At 44.6% G+C, this 25,948-nt stretch overlaps 1 pseudogene; it reads left to right on the top strand.

Moving 5' to 3' along the window:
* The first annotated feature begins 3,108 nt into the window (after positions 1-3,108).
* Positions 3,109-4,720, top strand: LOC148481873 (uncharacterized; annotated as a pseudogene).
* The last annotated feature ends 21,228 nt before the right edge of the window (positions 4,721-25,948 follow it).

Raw genomic sequence — 25,948 nt, 5'->3', positions numbered from 1 at the left:
GCCGTTATAGGGGCGTGCATAAAGTAGCCACTGTGATGCCATACGCAGCTTGGGCTTTCACTGCGTGCAATGATGTTAGCAATTTCTAAGTAAGGTCAGACCTTGTGCAAGTGTGCGTGAGGCTGCGATTGTACTCGATGTTACCAATGGTTTTACAGTCTTGCTAAGTATTACTGATGTGTGTAAGGTGAGGTGGGTGTCCTTATGTTAGGCTGCATATGACATTGCAATTGCAATCATTAGCATATTTTCACAGCGAGGAGACTGCCTGCGTAATTGCTATTGTGATCACATTAGCGATCCTTGCTGAATCAGGCCCTATAAGTGGTAATTATACCCTGGACACCCCCTACCTACCATGCCGTATTAAAGTTCCACGTACTGTGGTAATTAAATATTGGTTAGATAAATAGTAGCACCTTAACCTGATAAGAAAGGCCAGTAAAGAATTTATATAATCTAGGAGCATATAAGTATTACACTCACATCAAAATATCTGTTCTTTTTAACAAACATCTTTATATTTTTTTCAATCACATATTTCATCACATGGAGGGTTTTCATAATTCGCTCTGATTACAATAAAAGTTATGTTTTAAAAGTCACTGCTTAAATTGAGTTTCCCAATATTATTATTTCTTTATTTATTAACAGTTTCTTACATAGCGCAGCAAATTCTGTTGCGCTTTACAATTTGAATCAACATTAACATTTTACTGGGTTGTAAAAGACTTATATACATAAAAGACATACGTAATACATAAAGGTAAGAGGGCCCTGCTCGCAAGCTTACCATCTATAGGGAAATAGGTGTTGATACACAAGGATAGGTGCTACATATTGCAAATTGGTCCAGCCCAATTGCAGATGTTCTTGGTGGGCTGTATAATCCAATCACACTGGAAAGTTGGCTTAGGGTTAGGACATACTTGCCTACCCTCCCGATTTGGTCGGGAGCCTCCCGAAAATCAGGTGCCGCTCCCGACCTCCCGGGAAGGCAGGCAAGTCTCTAGGTGGCTGCAAACCCCTCCTGCCCACCTCCGCAATCACAGTAAAATCCTCAGCAGCGGGGAGCCTGTGACGCGATTCACGTCGAATCGGGTCATTTTGGCCCCGCCCCCTGCTTCACGCTGCCTGTAATATTGGCAGTGTGTAGCGGGGGCGGGGCCAAAGTGACGCGATCACGTGGCTCCGCCCCCCGCTCCGCCCGCATACTCTTTTAGTCTGGCCACCCCCCCCCCAGTAAAGCAGATCTGGCTGCTCCCTCCCGGAAGGGGCAGCCAGATAGTCGGCAAGCATGGGTTGGGAGCATGTTAAATTGAAGAAATAGAAGATGTGATAGGTGTTTACTATAAGAAGGGAGTTAGATAGGGAGCTATAAAAGGTTAAGTTGGCTGTCCTGGAATCTGATAAGCTTGTCTGAAGAGGTGAGTTTTCAGAGAAAGCTGGAATATTTGGAAACTAGTGAAAAGTCTTATTGTGCATGGGATGGCATTCCACAGGGTGGGTGCAGCCTTATAACTATTTTTGTCATGTTATATATTTAGGGATATCAGTAGCAACACTTTACATTAAGCAGTATGATGAGGAAATGTATCAAACCTTCAAAAGAGTGAAGAAGTAGACTATCAGAGAAGTTGGCCATAGCAACCAGTCAGCTTCTAGCTAGCATTCATAAAGTACTTTCTATAAAATGTTAAGTAAAAACTGATTGGTTGCTATTGCCAACTTCCCTGATACATCTCACCCTTTGGAGTATATTAACTAAAGTGCAGATGTTGTCCATAGCAACCAATCAGATTCTAGCTATTATCTTCTGGAAGGTGCTAGATAAATGTTTAGTAGAATCTGAATGGTTGCTATAACCAACATCTCCATTTCTAGAAACCCACACTTTTGTAAATATACCTCAATGTTTTATTGTACCTAATCTCAGTGCTTCTCAGGCTACCAAGTGACATACTCTAAGTTCCATTTCTGGTACATTTTAACTACACTGTGTGTGATACCCCAGATAAGGACAGTGTATATGTGCCCCAGTGCAGGACCCCAGTTGGAGGCATCATGTGTGTCCCCTGCAGCCCCAGAGATAGTGCCCTTGTTGCTCCCTGCCGCGCGCATGTGAGTGAGACAGCGAGCATGACTGATGCTCGCATGCTCCCTGTCCGAGTGTAGAGATGAGAGCGAGCTGAACCGCGGGCACCGCCGAGGGCAAATTGCCACATGCAACCGCGCCCGACCACCCCCGTGAGTGAACTCTGCCCGTTTATTATATCCGGGTACTGTTTCCCTTAAGGCTTTAAGACTTTGAACCTTTGGATAGGGATCCATTATCCACCCGAAAAGGAGATTACTAGTCAGTTAGTCACCCTCTGTATAACTAAATATATTCTAACTACAGGAACACTGCTAGGATTTCAATATCACTGACCCCTCTCCATATCCTTTAAGGAAAGGAGTTGAGCAGTCAGTTTAAAGATTTATCCCACCCCCTGAAGATACAGATATAGCATCCAACAAAAAGAGTCTTTGGCTGCTCTTGGGGGGAAATAAGAAAACAGGCGGACAATATTTGCAATTATTTAAACTGTTCATGCAACCCTAATTGAGGAAGGAAACGTAAGGAGTGCCAGTAGCTACCAACTGTCCGCAGTCAACTATTAGTACTTGATAAGTTGATAAGTGCACCGACATTGCCCTGGCCAGGCAGGACTTTAATTTAGTTAACTAAAGTTTAGTATTAAGTTCAAAAGGTTTTGAATGCAGTAATTTTAGCTTATAAGGATATTAGTCTGTAATTTACGCATTGTTTGTATTTGCATTGTTATTGTGCAGAAATTATAACTGGCAGTTCACGATAAACAGATTGTGGAAGAGTTCCTGTTGAATAAAATATAACCTTTTCTTACTGAGTGCCGTTACTGTGTTGGGTGCTGGGAGTAACTTGCCTCTCCGTTAAGTGAGGGAAAAAGACGAAGTCACCGGAACAAACATTAAGGTGAGAGAGAAAATCCCATTGGAAGTTGAAAGATACTCTGGGGTGTCACATTGAAACTTGGCGTCACGAACAGGATACATCCCGTAAGAGACTAAAGAGCTAAGCTAAAGATGTCACGTCAAGAGCGATCCGATAGTTTGGAAAGAGGAGACGCCCAAGACGACGAAGACGGAACCATGACTAGTGCAACAACACCAATTATGTTGCCATATTACTTTGGGGCTCCATGGCTCCCTAGCTATTCTGGAGACCCTTCGACGCCTGGGACCTGTACATTTCTCGACTTTAAGACAAAGATACAGGCCATGTTTAGACTATACCCTCTCAATGATCAACAAAAAGTGGAAATCCTTACAGGACAACTGAAGGGCCCAGCGCTTCGAGAGGTAAACTCTTGGCCACCTGAGCAAAAGAAGTCAGTCAAAGAAATGTTTACACGTTTGGCTACCATCTTTGACTCCAGTACTCTATCCGAACTCAAGATGCATTTTTATGCTAGAAAACAAAGACCAGGAGAGACATTATGAGAGTTCACGTTGAGCCTTCAGGAAGCCCTTCGGGCCATTGCTAACGTGGATCCTCATGAAGTTCAGCAAGAGGATGAAGTCCTAGCGAGTCAATTTATAGAGGGAACTTATGAAGAAAACATTAAAACCCAACTTAGAATGTTGAGACTTCAAGCTCCCGATGATCCTTTTTTAGAATTTAAAGAAACAGCGATAAGAATAGTAGAAAAGCGACGGGGACAACTAGACCCGAGCCTGCCTACGGCAGAATATCAAGATCTGATAACGTCCTATGGATGCGTGCCGGGAGCAGGTGTAAATCCACTCATAGCTAAAGATACAGTGAAACAGAATGCACAAGCATCAGTGATGCCCGATCAAAACAATACTCTGAAGGAACAGATTGCTGGAATTACTCAAAGCTTGAATAATTTATGTCGGGAGGTGAAAGAAATAAAGAAGAAGCAGACTTCTTTTCAAGAAGAGGAATGGCGGCCTGAGAGAAGAACATTCTTCAGAACTAGACGGGATGCTTCTCGGAATCCAGGACGAAGGTCGACAGATCAATTTGATGCGCAGGGAAGACCAATTTGCCGCCGTTGTCAACAGAGAGGACATATATTGAGCGTAATTGCCGTCAGAGTGAAAATTTAAACTCCGAGATCCCGAGGCCGGGGACCGATCTTCGGGAAACATCCCATCAATAGGTCCGATGTCAGGGGCATGGTGGCCTCAATTTGTAGGAAATTGTCCATCGATGAAGGTTCAGATAAACGGGGTCACTCTGCCCGCTTTACTTGACACCGGATCACAAGTCACGACGATTCAATTCACAACATTTATAGAACATTGGGAAGAGAGAGAAGTAACATCACCACCCCCATCCTGGTTAAATCTAATAGCCAGTAATGGTTTACAAATCACTTGTCAGGGATACTGGGAAGCAGATATGAAGATCGGACAGACAACATTATCAAAACAAGGTTGCCTTATTACAACGCTCCAAGATGATAATCTTCCACCAGTGATCATTGGGATGAATATTTTGCAGAATTGTCCTGAGGAACTGATCACCACTTTGAAAAACCAAATACAGACAGTGACACCAATCAATAGAAAAGCATTACGACCATTCAACTCCTTCAAGGTCAACGCAAATTTACCAACGCCAAAGGAGAAGTGGGAAAAGCTAGAGTTGCTGACTGCAGACCTATAATTCTACAACCCAACTTAGAGAATATGATTTGGTGTAAGGCTAGGATTGGACCCGGTGGAAGAGATTATGAGGTAACTGTAGAACCCTGTGAAGAGGGAGGAGTGAATCAATTTGCGGTAGCCCGCACACTAGCCCGAGTTGAACAAGGGAGAGTTCCTATAAGGATCCTGAACCCACATAATCATCCCATTCGATTATTCAAAAATTGTCCCGTAGCTACATTACTACAGACAACCTTCCAAGACGTCATAGGAGTTGAATCCACCATATTTCAGTGTCAACAGAAGATGATTAATGACAACCAGTCGCAGACATTGAAAGAATCTGCTTGGTGGAAGGAAATTGAGATAGGAGGCCCAGATACACCAGAAGAGGAGAAATTAGGAGCCGAACAGATAGTACGACAAAATGAAAAAACCTTTAGTAAATTTCCTACTGATTTCGGTATAGTAGAGGGGGTACAACATTTTATACCCACGGGAATGGCTCCTCCTATTCGCGAAAGACATCGACCCTTGCCTCCAGCCCTTTACCAACCTGTAAGACAAATGATAGAAGAAATGAAGAATTCCGGAGTCATAAAGGAAAGTCACAGCCCTTGGGCTGCACCTTTGGTGCTAGTACGAAAGAATGATGGCAGTTTAAGGTTCTGTGTCGATTACCGCAAGCTCAATCAGATTACTCATCGTGATGCCTACCCTTTACCAAGAATAGAGGAATCGCTGGCTGCCCTGAAAACTGCTACGTATTTCTCTACATTGGATCTCACCAGCGGGTATTGGCAGGTGACTATGGCTCTGGAGGATCGAGAAAAGACCGCCTTTACAACTCCTATGGGGTTGTTTGAGTTCGACCGTATGCCTTTCGGGTTGTGCAATGCCCCTGCGACTTTCCAGAGAGTAATGGAACACTGCTTGGGACACAGAAATTTCGAGATGGTCTTGCTTTATCTAGATGACATCGTTATCTTTTCCAAAACGTACAGTGAACATCTTCAGCATTTGGATGAAGTTTTCAAACAACTGACCAAATATGGTCTTAAAGTCAAGCCATCTAAATGTCATCTTCTGAAACCAAAAGTGCGATATTTGGGACACATTGTTAGCGCTGAAGGAGTAACACCCGACTTAGAGAAAATCAGTGTGGTCAAAGACTGGCCAACCCCGCAGACTGTCCGTGACGTCCGAAAGTTTTTGGGGTTCGTTGGCTATTACAGAAGATTCATCAAAAACTTTGCAAAAATAGCTGCCCCGTTGCATGAGTTATTACGAGGAAAACCAGAATGAGGAGATGCAAAAATGTTCCTCTAAACTGGATGGACCAACAGCAAGCAGCATTTGAACAACTAAAAACCCTTCTGACAGAAGCCCCACTGTTAGCCTACCCTGATTATGAGAAGGTTTTTCATGTATACACAGATGCCAGCACACGGGGTTTAGGCGCGGTATTGGCTCAAGAACAAGATGGGCATGAGAAAGTAATTGCCTACGCCAGTCGAGGCCTGCGGAGAACAGAGCGTAATGACGAAAATTACAGTGCTTTCAAGCTAGAACTCCTTGCTATTGTATGGGCTGTTACAGAAAAATGTAAGAGCTATTTAGCTGCTACACCATGCATTATATTCACGGACAACAATCCATTGGCCCATCTTCAGACAGCACGCCTGGGAGCTTTAGAACAGAGGTGGATATCAATTTCCAACATGTAATTAAGTTCAGAAGTTGAAAGTCCAACGGTAACGCAGATGCGTTATCACGCTTGCCTGGTACGGCGGATCCAGAGAATGAAAGAGATGATTGGGAAACAGTAGAGATTCCTGCTTTTTGCTCAAAATCGCTTCAGCAACAGATGATAACCTTGTCTACCTTGTCTGCTACACCTTTATTAGAGCAAGCAACTGATAACCACCAGCAAATTGGATCAGATATTCGCTGGCAACAAATTCAAGAAGGAAGTCCTCTTATACAAAAACTAGTACTTTTGTTAAATACCAGAAGCAGATTAAATAAGTCTCAGAGGCAAGAAGCCGATCCAGAGTTAGTTAAATTACTCAGACATCGGGAACGATTGTCCATCAAGCAAGGAATATTAATAAGAAGCAGTATTGAACCAACCACTCACCAACAAGTGACACAAATTGTAGTTCCAAAACAACAAGGACACCTACTAATGACAGCATACCATAACCAATCGGGACATTTTGGTACAAAGAAAACTGAAGCCATCATACGGCAAAGATTCTTCTGGGTGGATATGCGAACAGATATTGAAAAATGGTGTGAAAATTGCATCGCCTGTGTTCAGAAACGAAATTCTGTCTCGAGACAGAAAGCTCCCCTCAATCCCATCCAAAGCAGACACCCACTCCAGATTGTAGCCTTAGATCACGTTAAACTAGAGACAGGGTACAATGGATATCAATATGCCCTGACTATAATAGACCATTATTCTAAATTTGCTGTGGCCGTTCCTGTACCAGATCTTACAGCCCGAACCACTGCTGAAATATTCCTGAAGAGTTTTGTGAGACCTTACGGATACCCGGAACAGATACTAACTGATCAAGGACCGGCATTTGAATCCCAACTCTTTGCGGAAATGTGCACCATGTATGGCTGTAAGAAAACAAGAACAACGGCTTACCACCCTCAATCGAACGGGCTATGTGAAAGAATGAATCAAACCCTGATAGAAATGTTGAGAAGTATCCCATTAGAATGACGTTCGCGCTGGCCCATCCTGTTACCAGAACTAACTTTCTTATATAATAATACTGAACATTCTTCAACTGGATTTACTCCATTCTATCTAATGTTTGGAAGACAAAGTAAGCTGCCCATAGATCTTGAGATACAACCTATACAAGAAGACCCTGATCTATCTCAGAGAGATTGGATTACAGAACATCGTCGCCGAATCAAGATGGCTCAGAAAATAGTAGAACGACATATGCAGACTGTGCATCTTCGACAAGAAAGAAATTATAACCGAAATGCATTGGCTGCTCCTTTAAATGTCGGAGACCATGTATGGTAGAAGAAAAATTGTCGGCGTAATAAATTAGATGACAAGTGGGAAGCTGAACCTTATGTAGTGGTGGGAGTACCAAATCAAGAAGTAGCTGCCTATCGAATTCAAAAGCAAAGGCATGAACAACAAAGCGTGGTTCCTAGAGACCAACTTAAACTATGCACCAGCGACCTAGAGAACTTACTGATCACCAAGAACTGAACTATGCCGGAGAGGCGGGGTTCTCCCAGACCCAACCCATTTAATGACCCCACAGATCTACTAATGTTTATGTGTGGGTCTGTAGCAAGGGGAATTGAATATAAAAGTAGCAAAGATAGTCCTTTGTCTATCGCAGATGAATGTGTAACTGACATCGTTCACACCATTGACGTCTCAGAAACGGGAATACCCGAGTCAGTGGTGAGAAGGTCAGAGCGAAATAACAAAGGTGTTCTACCACTACGATACAGAGAGTAAAATGTATTCATTGATAATTGTTGGTACTCACCTTTTCATTTTAAGATTTAGTGTGTAAACTTGTAATTAGGTTTGTAAGAAACAATCGAATTCCTGTATAATCTAAAGGCAATGGAGACACGCATAGTTGAAGGTGAAGTATGTGATACCCCAGATAAGGACAGTGTATATTTGCCCCAGTGCAGGACCCCCGTTGGAGGCATCCTGTGTGTCCCCTGCAGCCCCAAAGATAGGGCCCTTGTTGCTCCCTGCCGCGCGCATGTGAGTGAGACATGACTGACGCTCACATGCTCCCTGTCCGTGTCGATAGCTGTGAGGAAGCTGAACCGCGGGCACCAGCGTGGGCAAATTGCTGCGCGCAAATAAATTGGCGAGTGGACTGTCCCCGTCTTTTATATCTGGGTACCGGTGCCTGATATAAGAGGGGACGAACCAGGAGTTGTCGGCGGATGCAGAGAGACGGCCGAGCAGGGAATAGCTGAGCCCTGCACTGGAGGCTGACTGGAGACTGATCCCAAGGAAAAGGCAGCAGCAGCTATTGCTGTCCATCCATCAGAGGTGCTGTGAGTAAATTAAGCAGCACTTGTCACCGCTGTTTCCCTTAAGGCTTTAAGACTTTGAACCTTTGGATAGGGATCCATTATCCGCCAGAAAAGGAGATTACTAGTCAGTTTGTCACCCTCTGTATACCTAAATATATTCTAACTACAGGAACACTGCTAGGATTTCAATATCACTGACCCCTCTCCATATCCTTTCAACGACAATCAGTTAAATGGTACCTGGCCACCATACCAGCTAGAACAACGTTAGACTTTAAGGAAAGGAGTTGAGCAGTCAGTTTTAAGATTTATCCCACCCCCTGAAGATACAGATATAGCATCCAACAAAAAGAGTCTTTGGCTGCTCTTGGGGGGAAATAAGAAAACAGGCGGACAATATTTGCAACTATTTAAACTGTTCATGCAACCCTAATTGAGGAAGGAAACGTAAGGAGTGCCAGTAGCTACCAACTGTCCGCAGTCAACTATTAGTACTTGATAAGTTGATAAGTGCACCGACATTGCCCTGGCCAGGCAGGACTTTAATTTAGTTAACTAAAGTTTAGTATTAAGTTCAAAAGGTTTTGAATGCAGTAATTTTAGCTTATAAGGATATTAGTCTGTAATTTATGCATTGTTTGTATTTGCATTGTTATTGTGCAGAAATTATAACTGGTAGTACACGATAAACAGATTGTGGAAGAGTTCCTGTTGAATAAAATGCCGTTACTGTGTTGGGTGCTGGGAGTAACTTGCCTCTCCGTTAAGTGAGGGAAAAAGACGAAGTCACCGGAACAAACATTAAGGTGAGAGAGAAAATCCCATTGGAAGTTGAAAGATACTCTGGGGTGTCACATGTGTCCACTGGGATGTCTATACTTTTAATTGGCTTCCTGAGGAAACATTTTCAATGGCAGAAAATGTACAGTATAGTCCAGTCTTCCTGCTTTATGTATGGAAAAGATTGTAATGTTATATCATTCTGGAAATTTACCCTAACATTAACTTTAGTCGGGTAATCAGACCCTCTTTTAGGGGTACCAACTTTTACATTTCAGATTTCCAGACAGAGGGTGTGGCCTATTTTAACAGATTTAAGGCCATTTTTGTACAACTCTAATAAAGAAAGACAAATGCAATTATGGCATCAGATTTGCAGATCTACCTCCCGCTTATCCAGAAGTCAAATACATGCAGTGGCGTAACGTGAGGGGTTAGAGCGGAGTACGTGTCCTGGGCGCCGTCGGACCCGGCTGCGCCGCAGTCCAGGGCACGTTCGGTCCACGTGACTACACATTAAAAGAAACATCCCGGCGGTGGTGTGTTTGTTTTAGAACTGCAGCCTATAAGAGTCAGACAGACTGTTATTGGCTGCTGTATCCAGGGCCAGAGCTGGGCTGTAAATCACTCATGAGCTCCGCCTTCTGGCTCCCGCACTAGGTAAAGGGAGAGACGTCTCTCCCATAGTGTCGAGCGGGAAGGGAGCTGCGGACAGTGGCGAGAGCAGGAGCAGGGATTCCGGTAAGTATAATATTGTGTGTGTGTTTGTGTCTGCATGTTTATGTCAAAGGCACTGCTACTGGGGGCACTGGATAAGGGGCACTACTGGGAGCACTGTATATTGGGCACTGCATAGGGGGCATTATATAAGGGGCACTGTATATAGGGGCACTACAGGGGGCACTACACAAGGGGTACTACTGGGGTACTATAAATTGGGCACTACTGTGTGCACTATATATTGGGAACTACTGGGGGCACTGCATATGGGGCATTACCGGGGGCACTATATATTGGACACTACTGGAGGCACTGCATAAGGGGCACAACAACAGGGGGCAATGCATAACAGGCACTACTACTGGGGGCACTGCATAAGGGGCACTGCATAATGTGCACTACAATGGGACATTGCATGAGGGACACTACTACTAGGGGCATTGCATAAAGGGCACTACTACAGGGGGCATTGCATAAGGGGCACTACTACTGAGTGCATTAAGTTGCATATGGAATGAAAAGGAATGTTCCCAGAATGACAATAAATGGTGGTGTGTCATGTTGACATGCCCCATTTTTCAGTGGCCACGCCCCTTTGTGCCATGTGGATATGACCACGCACATGAGGGGGGGCCCTTTTCGGCACGCGCACATGAGGGGGGCCTTCCATTTTTCATCTTGCCCTGGGCTCCAAATACCCTAGTGACGCCACTGAATACATGTGTCCTAAATACACACCTCACTTTGAGCCTGATTTAGAGGCGATGAACGGTGCTGTATTTACTCTTACGTCTTTTGCCGGAGCAGCGGTAGCGATTATATGTAAATGTTAGTTTCTGCCTACCCATGGTGTACTAGCCAGCGTCTGAATGTGCAAGCATTGAGTTCTCACTTTCAGTGTCTCACTGTAGCACCGCTGGAAATTCTCCACACGCCACCATCAGCGCAGTATCATGTGCACCATTGACACTTGCACCTGCCCTATGGCAGATGCAGTTTCTCTGTTTGACTATGGCCTCTGTGGCTGCGGATTCTGTGCCTGAGAATGCAGCCGCTTTCTTTGATACGCCCACAACACTCCCATAACACGCCCATGAGACAATCTTTTTTAGCACTCACTTCAGGCCACCTTCCAGGAATGCCCATCACTTTTCTGCCCCATATCTGATACTGTCTGTCCCAATCACATCAGCACTTTGTACACACTGGCCACGTCTCCCTCGATTAGGCCACGCCCCCTCTGTACCTGGGCCCACCGCAGCTCTCTACGGCTCTGACAAACACTGTGCACTCCAAATAAATAATATATCCCTTTCTGCTTCTGGACGATTGCACATGCACAGAAGGATAGCCATGCAGTACTGTAGCTGTGCTGGCTCCAAACGCAGAAGTAAAGTGATTATCTAGTAATCACTGTACTATTTACACTTCATAGGGACATTCTCCTATCAGAGGCCATGTCCCTGCATGATTTTCAGAATCCATAGTCCTAATAATTAATTTCTTGTTGCCACATTATGTAACTCTAAGAAATGATACTTTTCTGGGCTTGTTGGTGAGGCTTGCTACATATGCCCCCAGACCAGTGGTTCACAAACTGTGCGCTGTGGCACCCTGGAGTGACTCGGGACAGTTGCAGGGGTGCCTCAGGTTGGTTGTTTGGCACCAAATAAAATTATTTATGGTCAATGTAATGTAAGTATGTGGACAAACAGAAGTGCAAACCTATCCACCACCACATAACTGAGCCTAAGGAACATAAGCCCTGATTCAGAGCCGCTTGCAAAAAGCGGGCGCTTGTTTTTTATGTTGTGACCACCCACAGCTTATGCGAACGGCCAGGTGATGGTCGCAATGGTCAAAACCATCGCGACCATCGGGCTTGCGACAAGACCCTTACGGTAGGGTCTCGTGGCCGCAAGCACCAGTGAACTTCCTGCTCAAATGGAGCAGGAAGTCCACCTACTGACATCACGAGTGGTCAGTAGTGCCGCCCACAAACTGCAGGAACGCCTCAGTTTGCCCAGCCACCCCCCCCCCCTCCCCGCCTTCCAAACGGGGCGAGCTGTCGATCAACATCGACAGCCGCCCCTTTTGATGCGAGCGCCGGAGCGAGTTCTTTTTGCACTCGCTTCGGGGCTCGCGCACGCCACGCGTGCGCACTGCCTAACAATCAACCCGCTTGCGAGCGGGTCTGAATCAGGCCCACAGGCACAATTTACTTCACTTTACTAATTTTTTTCTGAATTTCTCAATAACAAACTTTGGCTTAGGGGCGCCGTGTAAACAATGCTGATACTCTAGGGCGCCGTGATTCAAAAAAGTTTGGGAACCACTGACCTAGACTATGATTATTCATATTGAATAGTGTGTAACGAAAGTGATTAATTGTGGAGAAGAAATTCAAAGCTGTAGCAATATGTGTAATAAACTAGTAACCTCACCCAGCTTTACTGTGGTGCAGAGTGTTTTTTCCCTGTTCAGCGATCCACTGAGTTCCGGTTTAACTTCAAGGAAACGCAGAGAAGCAGATATACCAGCTTGGTTTTGAACAACAAAAGTAATTTTATTCATTAAACTCTCCCTCAGGAGTAAATTACCATTATATTAACAAGTCATCAATTAACAGTACATTACGACTATGCAGAATATTACATTAAAGTTCACACAGTAAGATTACACATAGATCCCGGAGTACTTTATTTATCTGGAACACTGGATCTCCGTTGTGCTAGCTTTAGGTTAGGGAGGAAGAGATTAAAGCATATTCACCATACATCTATTCCTGTAATGCGTTAGCTACACAAGTATTACCAGAGTCCAATATCCCTAAATGTGCACAGTTACATTATTCTAAAGTATTGCATGCAAGTAGTTATTTTAATTTGCGCAACCTAGTAACGGTGCCCGGGTTTCAGTTAGTCTTATTAACTGGTTATAATTTAAACAACGGGGAGTCTCCTTTCCTCACTGTTACGGCCCCTGTATCCTGCTTCTTGCTGTGAGTTAGAGCATAGGCAAACGCAGGGGGGGTTTCCGTCTGCCTGGAAACCCCCCTCCCCAGCCCACACCATGACCACAATAGAAATAGTAATATAATAGAATGTTACTAGCGCTGCATGTTCTTCTCAGTATCACAAATGAAATAATTAGCACCACCTGTGGATCTTTTAAAATGTATCAGCCAGTAATAAATAACCTGTGCAATAACTAGGAGATCTGGAAAACATGCACCATTAGGGACGCACTACTATAGAGTCCAATATGTACATATATGTCCAGGGCAGTGCTATGTTCTTCTGCTGCTCTCCCAGGTTTCCGGACTTGCTCCCATGCCCTGCACCTAAAATAAAACCATTCAGCTCCGGCAGAATGGCCCTACTGCCACATCGAATGGCTTACTGTGATCGCTGGCCCTGTATATGCTGGAATTATGACACACAATACACTTTGTATAACGCATATTAAAGCTGGATAAGGGGTAATCATGCCCTTTTCATGGACTGGCCACATTCACTCTAAAATCAAGCATTTGGAAACCCCCCTCTAGAAATCCTGCGTTTGCCACTGTAGAGGGTAACTTAACTACAATTATTGCTGAAACTAGTGCCGGTGAAGCTCCTGTAGATAGTCTTTTGAGATTGTCTCTAACTCTGCAGATAAATGGTTAATCTCAGATGGGCTAGCTGGATAAGATTGACTCTTGTAGCCTTTTTTACATCTCACAAATTACTTGCACAGCTAAGCTGACTTTATTGCTGATTTTTAGAAGAGTTCTTAGTCACTGAGATAGCTGTGTAGGTTTCACTCTATATTTCTAGCCTTCTGCCAGCTGGGAAATCAAGTGCCCCCTTGCTCTCTATCTCTCCCTGAGAGAGGTGTAAGACAACTGCTCAGTCCAATATACTAATGCTCACAGGAGCTGGGCTATTCAGAATTCACTATAATCATTTTGCGGCTGTTTCTATTAACAGGGGAAATCTTGGTTGTACTAGTGTCTCTAGCACTATATAGATGTGCTGGGCTGAAAGGTCTGGTAATTGTGTTGGAATGTAGGTGCGGTAATATGCAGCTGACAGACCTGCTCCACGATTGATGTCTTCCAGCACCCAGGACAGCGCTCTCTGCTCTCATACCTCCCGGCTGTCAGTCACTCCGACGGGGAGGGCTTCGAAGCGGCCTCCCCCTTGGTGACGCTGCTTCCTCCGGCAGCTCCTCTGAGCTTCCTGGCAGCTCCGGTTCCTGCTCTCCCCTCACAGACGCTGCGGCTCCTCACAGCACCACCCAGTAAGTCTCGCTACACACACAGGGCTCCCGCTCTGCTGCTCGCCTCAGGTACTCTCCTGGTAGCCCCAACCATGCCTCTTTTCCTGAATGGCCTGCATACCTTGTGTCTCACCTCCCATCTACTGCCTGCACTGTGATCAGTATAATGGCAATGGTGCAGAGCATTGATGGTTCTCTGTGGATGGTTTCCTGCCCTCGACGTATAAAGCAGATGACACCATCCATGGTGACCATTGAAGGGAGACTATTTGATAGCCATCTCTAAATGCCTGTGGCCAAAAAGAAGAGTCAGAGGAGGTGAACTGTGGGGAAGGAGCTGCAGAGAGCCAGGTTATGACCTCACTTGAACACTGTGGGCATCCAATGGTATTCCCAGACACCAACCGCCTAGCCCCCCGGACTCCTGACAGATCACCTGTTTTCACGACTGTCTGGAGTAATCCTGGATGGGTGGTAACCCTACCCTTTGGACAATGTAGTAAATTGTATTATAGGTAAACTGTGCTCAAAATCCTATAGTCCATACTGCAGGACCCTATTTGACAATTTAATTTTTGTAGTTATACTGTAGCTTGTTTCCCCCCTTTTTTCATACAGTTTATTAATATTATGCTCTATGTATGAGTGTTTCTCTTTGAAGAAAATAAAACCTGACTATTGTTGAGACATAAAATGTCCTTGTTATTCTGTCCCAGAAGTAGCCAATCAATAGCTCTTCAGCTACTGTGAAACTACAAACCCCAGCATGCCTGGTTTTGGAATTATAAGTCCTGTCATATTTTACCTCAGATACTGGCTAGTCATTCTTGTTCTGAGGCTTGTAGTTTCCCAGCAGTTGGCATGCCTCTAATTCAGCTTATTCTAAACTCAAATATATAATAATATAATTGCTTGAATGCATTTTCTCAGTTGATACTGATACAACAGTGAAACAAGGAAGTTATGACAATAGTGGGATATTGGCATTGCCTAAAAATCTTACACACACCCATGGGATCCCATCTCATCGGGAAGAATGCCAATGGCAAGTCCTGGTATACTTAAATGTTGCCACATAACTATTGTACTTATGTGGTGGAAACTGTGTGTAACTCATTTAATCCTCCATATAAGACCCTAATACTTCCAGGAATATTCCACCCTGCAGAGACTGTCTTGAATACCTATTATTATTATTATTATTATTATTCCTTTATTTATATGGTGCCACAAGTGTTATGCAGTGAGTACATAAACAAATAAATGAACAAAAAAACAGTGACTTACAGTACAATACACAGTGCAGGACAAGGACATGGTTTATACACATTGCTGCATTAGCGATTAAAACACTCAAAATAAGCAGCAGGGAGTCAGCAATCAAGTGTTAGGTGCCCTTATGGGGAGTAAGGAGTAGAAGAAAGTATGAGTAAGGAGAAGCACATGAGGGAAGAGGGACCTGCTCGTGAAGCTTACATTCTAAAGGGGAGGGGAAAACAGATTTGACACAAATGGTGTGGACAGGGAGGAAAGAGCATGTAGCAGCGGGTTAGGATGACCCTTGATGAAGTAGTGGGTCTTGAAAACCCGCTTGAAGATTTGTAGAGAGGAGGAGAGTCTGATAGGGAAAAGGAGAGAGTTCCAGAGGTAGGGAGCAGCACGGGCAAAATCTTGGAGACGGGAGTGGGAGGAAGTAATCAGTTAGCAGGAGAGACGGCATGTATTTGTTGAGCAGAACCTTGAATTGGGTACTGAAGGGGAAAGGGAGCCAGTGTAGGGCTTGAAGAAAAGGGGATGCAGGTGTAGAACGTTTTGGAGAGGAAGATGAGCTGAGCAGCAACATTGAGGACAGTTTGGAGTGGAGAGAGCTGGGAGTCTGGGAGGCCAGATAGAGGGAAGATCTGAGGAGAGAAAGTGAGGGAGCCAGGAAGCAAAGTTGTCAAGGAATTTGGAGGGAGGGCCAGGAGTAAGGTACAGTAAATGACAGCTACTCAAAGGTGTACTGGTTGGAAGAGGCATATAGCATGAACCTAAAATGTGGAGTATGAAAGGGATGGTTTAGAGGGTTTTAGCTTTTTAGGAGTAACTGGGAGACACAACCATGGTGGGCCAAGAGGTGTGAGAGAAGGTGAGGCCCCCAGAGGAGAGAACTGAAGGAGAAGTGGTGTCAGAGGGTGAAATCCAGGTTTCAGTAATGGCTAGGAGATGTAGGGAGTTGGAGATGAAAAGGTCATGGGTGGAGACCAGTTTATTACAGACCAATCTTGTATTCCAGAGAGCACAGGATAGAGGGGCAGCATTTGTTGGAGAGATGTGAATGAGATTATCAGGGTTGCTGTAGCGTGGAAGTGAAATTAATTGGGGGACTGATATGAATAGAGTGTAGAGATGGTCCGGGCACCTGAGCTAGGGAGGGAACCTCTAGGAGGTGGGTGGGAAGGGAATTTAACAAGATGTGGAAGGCGGTGGGGTAAAGTGACAAGAAGAGGAGTGTAGGAGGAGGGATTAGCAGTGGGGTAGTAGGACCAAGGTGGGATAGAACAGGATAAAAGTGGAGTAAGGGGAGAGGAGAGGAAGGAAGGCAGATAGAGGAGTGGAGAGAAGGGGAGGAGGACGTGGAAGCAGGGGGCAAAACAGAGGATTAGGTAAAGACTGAGTGAAGGGGGGAGTTGAAGATAACATTGCCATGGTGTGGATGAGCTAACTAGGGGGTAGAAAACTGAAAGCACTGTAGGAATGAAATATGAATGCGAGAGAAGGTGCAAGAGATTTGCATTAATGCAAGTGAAAGAAGTTAAGAACAGTGGCCCTGATTCAGACCCACTCGCAAGTGGGCGTACGCACATTCGGCGTACGTAAAAAAATATTTAAATTCAAGCACTCGCTCGTATTTTCGTACGCAGCTAAAAATCCGCCCCAAACTCAGGCGACCCCTCCTCTAACTAACGAGCGTGCCAAATAGCGAGCGTACATCCCCAAAATGGCTTGAAGGGAACGCACGCACAAGTACAAACCGGAAGTGGGACTGTCAGATTCCGATTACCTGCTCGTTTTTTCGGCCTACCTCCCTCAATCGTATCATGGCAATCAATGTATCAATTAGCTTAATTTTTTTTTTTTTTCAACACAATGCAATAAACTTTAATCTTGTCCGTGTTTGTATTTGCTCGCAGAATGCGTACGGCTGAAACCTTCGCTTTTATTGTTCAAAAGACATGTTAGCCCCAATTTAACAATTGTTCTATTTGTTTGTCTCCCCACAATTTTTCTGTGGTTCATTTCTTTATTTAAATTTGCTTACGCATGTCACTGCATCAAGCCTATCATAACTCTCAAGAGATTTGTGGCCCTGTCGAACACATGACTCATACACTAACCAATAGAATTTGTCCTGTTAATTTCCCAAATACATTAGCCAATCAAAATTTTTTGTGGTGCTTTATTAAAAATATTTTGTCAAAAAAACACCATTGCCATCATCAGATCCGCCGCATTCTCCAGGCGCGAACTGCTGGTGCTGACGGAGGTGATGGACAGGAGGATCACCAGTCAGCCTCCACCCATCTCCAATAGGCGCAAGCGTTCCGCATATGCGGAGGTACGTCGACGCCTGCACTCCTTCGGCTCACGCCGACATATTGGCCAGCTGGAGCGCAGGTGGTCGGACCTGCACCGGCGGACGCCCCGCTTGCTGGCATGCTTTCGCATGCAGATTGCGGAAAGTAAGTGTTCTGGACTGTGGTTTTCAAGTTTATCTTGTGGGCCCTAACTGCGTGTGCATGTTTTCATGTCTGTCCTATTGAGTCATTGTAGTCATATCTGCATGTGCATGTTTTCATGTCTGTCCTATTGAGTCATTGTAGTCATATCTGCATGTGCATGTTTTCATGTTTGTCCTATTGAGTCATTGTAGTCATATCTGCATGTGCATGTTTTCATGTCTGTCCTATTGAGTCATTGTAGTCATATCTGCATGTGCATGTTTTCATGTCTGTCCTATTGAGTCATTGTAGTCATATCTGCATGTGCATGTTTTCATGTCTGTCCTATTGTGTTTTTTTTTTTTTTTTGGTTTCCTGTTGAAACTAACCACAATATTTTTGTCATTTTTTAGGGGTACAGCAAACACTACGGCGGCATCGCCACACAAGACGCCGGTCCCGGCCCCTCTCTCCAACCCCCAATTCCTCTATTACCCCCTCCTCCCCAGACCCTGTGGCCGAAATTTCAGGCCTACTTCCCCTCCAGCCCAATTCCCCCTCTCCTCCATCCATCCCTCCTCCAAATACCCCCTCCCAGGATTCCGAAAACACCTTGCCCCTAGGGTTGGGGAATGTAGCCACCTCCGAGGTGGTCCAGGGAGTGGCTTCTGGCTCTGTCGTTTTGGAGAACGGTATGTTTTTAAAGTTTATTTTGGACACCACAAACTGTTTGTATGTAATCATGTGTCGTCCCCATTTTTTTTGACTTTTTGGCGCCTTAGGGTATTTTTGGGGGCTGTCTTTACCTGTTCCTGCTGATGTCACCATACACATATCACACCTGTGTGCCTTTTTTTAGGGCCCTTGTATTTTTGCCCTTAGACATTTTGGGGTGCTGGGTTTTATCCGTGTAATGTTTTTTTGGCCCACAAGCTTGTAAGTTTTGGTTTGCTTGTTTTGTGTTTTTTTTGAATGTTGCTTCATTATCGATTTATCAATCCCCAAACTTTTGTCACCCACAGAGGAACAGAGGCGTTGGGAAGAGCTAGTGAATTGTGTGGGCCGTATGCGGGAGCAGGTCACCGGGCTTATGCAGGGCCTTGACCATCTGTTGGTCCTCCTTAGGAATTAGTTTTTTTTTTAAGTTTTTTTCAAATTGTTTCTTAATAAATCAGTTTTAAATCAAGCTCTGTCTCATGCGTTTGGAGTAAATCCAAGATTCTTTACACTGACATAAGAAGACTCTTCAAGCAAGGTTTGCCACAGAATCTCACTACAGATTGTGTGTTGTATTTTGAATGCAAACAGGCACAAGAAACACCTCCCAGTACCAATGTCATTTTCCTTTTTTGTGGTGGTCAACATGATAGTTTACACCATTTTTCAGGTTCCTATTTGGTGGCCAAACTGCTTCGGACTATCTTACGAAGGCAACTGATTGTACACGATTCCTTGTTGTGTTGGTTAGTACCCAGAAAACATATTACATTTTAGCTCCACTTGCTTCATTACTGGGTTATCCCTTAGGTAAAATTAACGTTTGGGAGTTTGTTTACACTTGCTTCTAACGTGCCCAAAAAGGAAACAAATTACACTCTCCAAATATTTATTCACAACAGAAATCAAAATACAAAGTGGTCACTCACAAACAAAACACACAGTGATAATCAGAAAAACACCACATACCAAAAACACTAAACAAACACACAACAAATCAAGAACTGGTTGACGAAGGTCCATGCCCACATGATTTCAAAAATATGGCGTTGCAATATTGGTGTCAGAATATATTCCCGAAGTTTCAACATAAAGGTTTTTGAAGGGTAGCAGGAAGTAGTCATCGTGGGAGTGCCAAAGATTATGCAAACAAACAGAAGATGGTGCAAGAATTAATATAAAAAAAGATGAACGTTAAAAAACCGTAACACATTGGGTATACACACTGTTGCTTGGTCAATAATTACCTAAAATATCGGGCCACCACATCATCGCGTATGGCCCCCCCACATACTGACCTCCGACCAACCTCGGGGGGGCCATCCTCAGGTAAGGCATCCTCTGGCTGCATTGGAACACCACTCCTTATGGCGATGTTGTGAAAGATCCCACACAGGACCACAATTTTCGAAACCATATCCGGCAAATACATGAGCTCGCCACCAGAGCGGTGGAGGCATCTGAATCGGCCTTTTAAAAGGCCGATACAGCGCTTCACCACTTGCCTGGTGGCTGTAAGTGTGGTATTAAACTCACTTTGTGGACCTGGTGTGGGAGCCAAATAAGGAGTGAGCAGCCAGGGCATGCAAGGGTATCCACTGTCTCCTGTGAAAAAGAATAGACAACATCAGGATCACTGTGTATCAAGCTTAACATTGTTATGTACTAAAGGTCTACACTTACCCAGAAGCCACGCATCACCAGCTTGTAGGTTGGTTAATTTGTGCCATATCCCTGATTGCCGGATGACGAAGGAGTCATGTGCACTTCCTGGTAATTTTGCATTCGGGGACAGGATCTGGAGGGAGGCATCACATACCACCATTACATTCAGGGAGTGATAGTGTTTCCTGTTTCGAAATATGGCCTCCAGCCGTGCTGGAGGCTGAAGTGGTATGTGAGTACCATCCACAACCCCTATGATGTGTGGGAAGCCAGCTATTTGGTAAAAATTGGCCTTGGCCACACTAAGGGCACCCATATCCAAAGGCATTTGAATAAAATGATGGAGGTGCTTGAAAAGTGCCTCCATCACTGCCCTCAGGATCCGGGAAAAGGAGGATTGTGAGATGCCTGCCACTATTCCCACCGTTGTTTGAAATGATCCTGAGGCACAGAAATGTAACACCGCCATAATTTGCGTCAGTGGTGGTATTGCTGTTGGACTGTCAATTTGCCGCTCAAGATCACTCTCTATTAATGAGAGAGTGTCTATGATGATTTTGGGAGGAAAACGGTAGCATCTTAAAACCTCATCATCGGGCATTCCAAAAAGGGTGACACGTGTTCGAAATATCTGGGGCCTTGCATGCCTACGCCTGGGACGAGATTGAGGTTGGTCGGCTTCCGGGAGCATGGCCAGAACAATCCGCCCAAGATCAACCTGAAATGGCAAGATTGGAAAGTAAGGCTTTGGACCCACCCCAAAAGAAAATTAAAAACAACTTAGCTTGATGATACCATCCATTGCTGCTTACATGCCGGTGTATTGTCATGATACGTCCAAACTGAAATTAATCACAAAAATAATTTGACAAATTTCACTCTGTGCATTTATGTTTCTAAATTTTGTGCTAGACAAAACTTAAAATATGCGAAACACACATTTGGCAAAAGAGCAAAATGACATTGCACACAGTACATCAAAATGGGTTGAAATGTTTGCCAAAAAAGCGAAAGGGCAACCACAAAAAAATTTACAGGATTACTAAGCATTTAAAAATGCGCGAAATAGTTCGCAAATACAAGTTAATAAACAAACTGAGAAAAATGCGCTAATTAGTTCGCAAATACAAGTCACAATAGTAAGTAGTAAAAATGCGCTAATTAGTTCGCAAATACAAGTCACAATAGTAAGTAGTAAAAATGCGCTAATTAGTTCGCAAATACAAGTCACAATAGTAAGTAGTAAAAATGCGCTAATTAGTTCGCAAATACAAGTCACAATAGTAAGTAGTAAAAATGCGCTAATTAGTTCGCAAATACAAGTCACAATAGTAAGTAGTAAAAATGCGCTAATTAGTTCGCAAATACAAGTCACAATAGTAAGTAGTGAAAATGCGCTAATTAGTTCGCAAATACAAGTCACAATAGTAAGTAGTAAAAATGCGCTAATTAGTTCACAAATACAAGATAAAAAATGGACTTACCAAGAGCAAATATATAAGAGTCCAAATCAAAAGGTCTTTGGGTCCGAAATTAATAAAAAGCTAAAATATATGAAATTATGGATCCAAAAATTAAAAACAAGAAGAAACACAATGAGACAACAATTGAACAAAAGTTAGACTTCACAAAACTTACCAAATCAAGAAACGAGACCAAAAAAAAAATACCAAAAAAGAGAACGGAAAATAAAAACCCAAATCTAGCAAACAAAATAAACTCCAAACGCCAACTCCTTTATCCGCAAACAAGAAACTCCAACCAAGGTAACCTCCAACAATCCAAAAACGCCACCTCGACTCGAGACACACCAAGCCATAAATAGTGTTTCGTTTCCCGCACAAATTAAGGAGGGATCATAGGAACGCACAATCAATGATGCGGCCGCAAAATAAGGACGCATGTATAAATACGTCACGAAAACACATTAAAATTCTGGTGTATTTCTTGTTTGGACCTCAGACATGGCGACAGACCAGGGAAACAATGCCCAAGAGTCAGGCGGTAAGTATTTCATGCATTTTGTATCAATGATTAATTTGAAACATAAGATTGGGCAAGTTGTGAATTTGTGAAATCTGAATATTTACACAAATAGGTGTGGAGGATGACATGGAAGAGGCTGCTGGGCCCAGTATTCCGGCCAAAGCTGCCAAAAAAAGAAGGCAGCCACATTTCACAAGAAAGGAGATGGAGGTTTTGATACAGAAGTGTGTGGACATCCTGCCACAGGCAGACAGGAATATGAGTCTAAGCCAGAAGGGGAGAATGTGGGAATAGGTAGCCGTTGCTGTCAATAGGGTGGGTGATTATGTCCGTCTAGCCCGGGATGTCAAACGGCGGTAAGTAAACACTTGCCCCCCCTAAAAACAAACACCATTTTAAACAAAAGGATAATGGGTTCCATTTTTTCCCACAGATGGGGCGACTTCAAATATCGCCTAAAGCAAAAACTCACGGACAGGGCTAGGCATGCAAGGGGGACATGTGGGGGTCCCACCCCTGTGTCATTGGAGTTGACGGATTTAGAAGAGCTGGCACAGGGGTGTGTGAAGCCTGTGGAGGTGTTTGGCGTGTCCAACATGGATACGGACATGCCAGACTTTGCGGCTCCTCATGTTGTCCCAGGTAAATCTTTTGATGTCACCAACTCTGAAATGTTATTGTGCCAATATGTAGATTCTAATGTGAGTCTTTTCTCTTTTTTCCTAACAGAGACACAGGCGGATGAGTCTGCTCCAGAGGGGAGCCTTGGCCGCCGAATTTCTGCTGGCTCGGCAGGGGAGGAACCAGTACATCCGGCTGAGGACCCTGCAGAAGCCAGTCCAGGGCAATCCCCCTCGCAGGCAGTGTCCCTCCTCACAGAACTCAATTTCAAATCGGATTTCCATACAGAGATTCTGCCGAGGATGGACGCCAGTCTGCTACGGGTGGCTGAGGCCCTGGAGCAAAATGCTGCGGCCAACGTGACCATTGGTCAGGCCCTGGCGGAAAATACCAGGGCCAACATCCGCATCGCCAATGCCCTGGAGCAGCTCGTTCGCCAGCACATGGTGGAGCCAACCTCCCTTCCTGCCGAACATCAGGATCCTCCACCTCTGGCACAACATCAGCCAATCCTCCAAATGTGCCTAGCCCTGTGCCTAGTCCAGAGGCCACAACATCTGCCTCTGGACAGGCCAGCCCGATGACATCCCGAACCCAGTCTGGCGCCCTCCCTCCCCCATCCAAACGGGTGTAAAAACGGTGACAGCAATGGCGACTTTTCCCACAATCCTTCTGTGCTTGGCTCATATTCCTTTCTGGTCAAAACTTCCCTCTCCTTTCTTGTGAAATGTTTTTAATTTTTTGTTGTATGTTTATGTCAGCAGTTATGTTGGGCCAATTTGTTTGATTTTGGGACTGATCTTTGCCAAAAAAAGATGTTCCCAAATTTTTTAAAAATTTATTTTTGGTTTGACCAATAAATTGACACCAAAAATCTGACATTGTATTGTGAAATTATTGTACAAATGGGTTACATTTAATCCTGGCCCAAAAGGCAAAAACTTGCCAAAAAAAATATAAATTTTTTTTTTAAAAAGGGCTCTTTAAGGAACGTTTAAAAATTCATATAACGAGGCAAATTCAAGAGGCAAAAATAAAATGGTGAGAAAATTAAAACATGATGACATTATTGTTACAATAGGCCCTAACCACCAAATTGAGGCCAAAATAAACCCCCACAAATGTACGCAAATTGATTGTGTCATCCTGACATTAGCAGCTCTGATTTCCACCTGCGTACGGTTTTGTGCTATCCCAAAAAACTGCTTTCAAAACACATACCAAGCCGGTTTTCAATCCAACACTAATTGCTTTTCAGACCTCCCACGATTAATCGCAACAACATCGTGGAGTCCCGGGACGGAGGAGAAGGCCATCGCCAATGTGGTCGAGTAATCCAGACCCTAAGCTGTGCGAGCATTTTGAAGGGAAAGAGGATCATCCAGTGACGTATGAGTCGGTCCGAACACATTTTACGCTCGCATCTGCTAATGTATGTACGCCCCTACAACGCCTCGCCACGCCTGCGTTTTTCCATCTCCACCCCCGTCAACACCCAAAAACGCCCTGTTCTGTCAATCACATTTGACATGTCACTTCCTGTACGCTATTTGACGAACGAGACCAAAAAAGCTCGCAACCTGCCGTACGCACATGCGCAGTGTTACACCGACGCATGCGCGGTTATTCAACATCGGAACGCAACGAGCGTACTGCTGTTTGCGAGTGGCTCTGAATGAGGGCCAGTGTTGGTAAATGTGTATGCACAACAAGAAAGTGTATTAATGTTCAGAATAAAAGTGGAGATTTAATGGGTGCAGAAATTGAATATTAAAGTACTGTGGGCCTGATTCACTACGAAACACAATTCTGCTTATACGCACGCACTGCAGTTGCTAATATCAGCGGTGCTATTTAAATGTATGCATTCACATTGCGTACGCAGCCTGACATAAGGACACCCACTTCCTCTTATTCACATCCATATACTAGGGAAACATAGCTAGACAAAATAGCTATGGTAAAAAGACAGTGGCCCTAATTCAGAGCCGGATGCTCTGACAGAGCGCTCGCTCTGAATCAGGGCCGTCCCTCCACCTTTTTGGAGCGGCCTCCTGGCCGCTTGCATAGCTGTGGGTGACCACCCACAGCTATAGCGAGCAGCCAACATGATGGTCGCGATGGTCAAGACCATCGCGACCATCGGGCTTGCGACGAGACCCTTGCGGTAGGGTCTCGCTGCCGCAAGCCCTATCAGAGCCAAAAGCACTCCCACTGACATCACTAGTGATGTCAGTGGGGCCAGCCCCAGATGGTAGGCGTTCCCATGGGAAAGCCTCCGTCTGGGCAGCTACGCCCCCGGCACGCCCACCAAAGGGGGCGTGCTGTCGATGGTGATTGACAGCACGTCCCCTTTGGTGGGCGTGCCGGGGGCAAGACCCATAACGACGGCTTGGCCGTCGTTATTCGGGTCTTGCGCATGCGCACGACGGAGCCGCCTCCGTCGTGCGCATGCGCACTTGGGCAACATCGACCCGCTTGCGAGCGCTCGGCGCCCGCGAGCGGGTCTGAATCAGGCCCAGTATTCGCAATTGGAAATAGGCAAACTGACAAAGGCACAGATACAGTATGCACTGAGATGTTTGTAAAAATCAGAAAGCCAGCATAATTAATAGCAATTGAAGTGTTAAGTTCTTTCTGTGTCCAAACAGGGAGTCCAGTTGTGACTGTTCTGGATAAGCAGATAGCAGGTGTTTGTAGCGAAGAGTTTTTAAGCTCACAATTGTAGATCCAAATTTTTC

This window comes from Taudactylus pleione, unplaced genomic scaffold (assembly GCF_031769625.1).
Source record: "Taudactylus pleione unplaced genomic scaffold, aTauple2 ptg000556l, whole genome shotgun sequence".
NCBI lineage: Eukaryota > Metazoa > Chordata > Amphibia > Anura > Myobatrachidae > Taudactylus > Taudactylus pleione.
The sequence above is the reverse complement of the archived record's forward strand: the minus strand, read 5'-3'. Positions and strand labels throughout refer to the sequence as shown.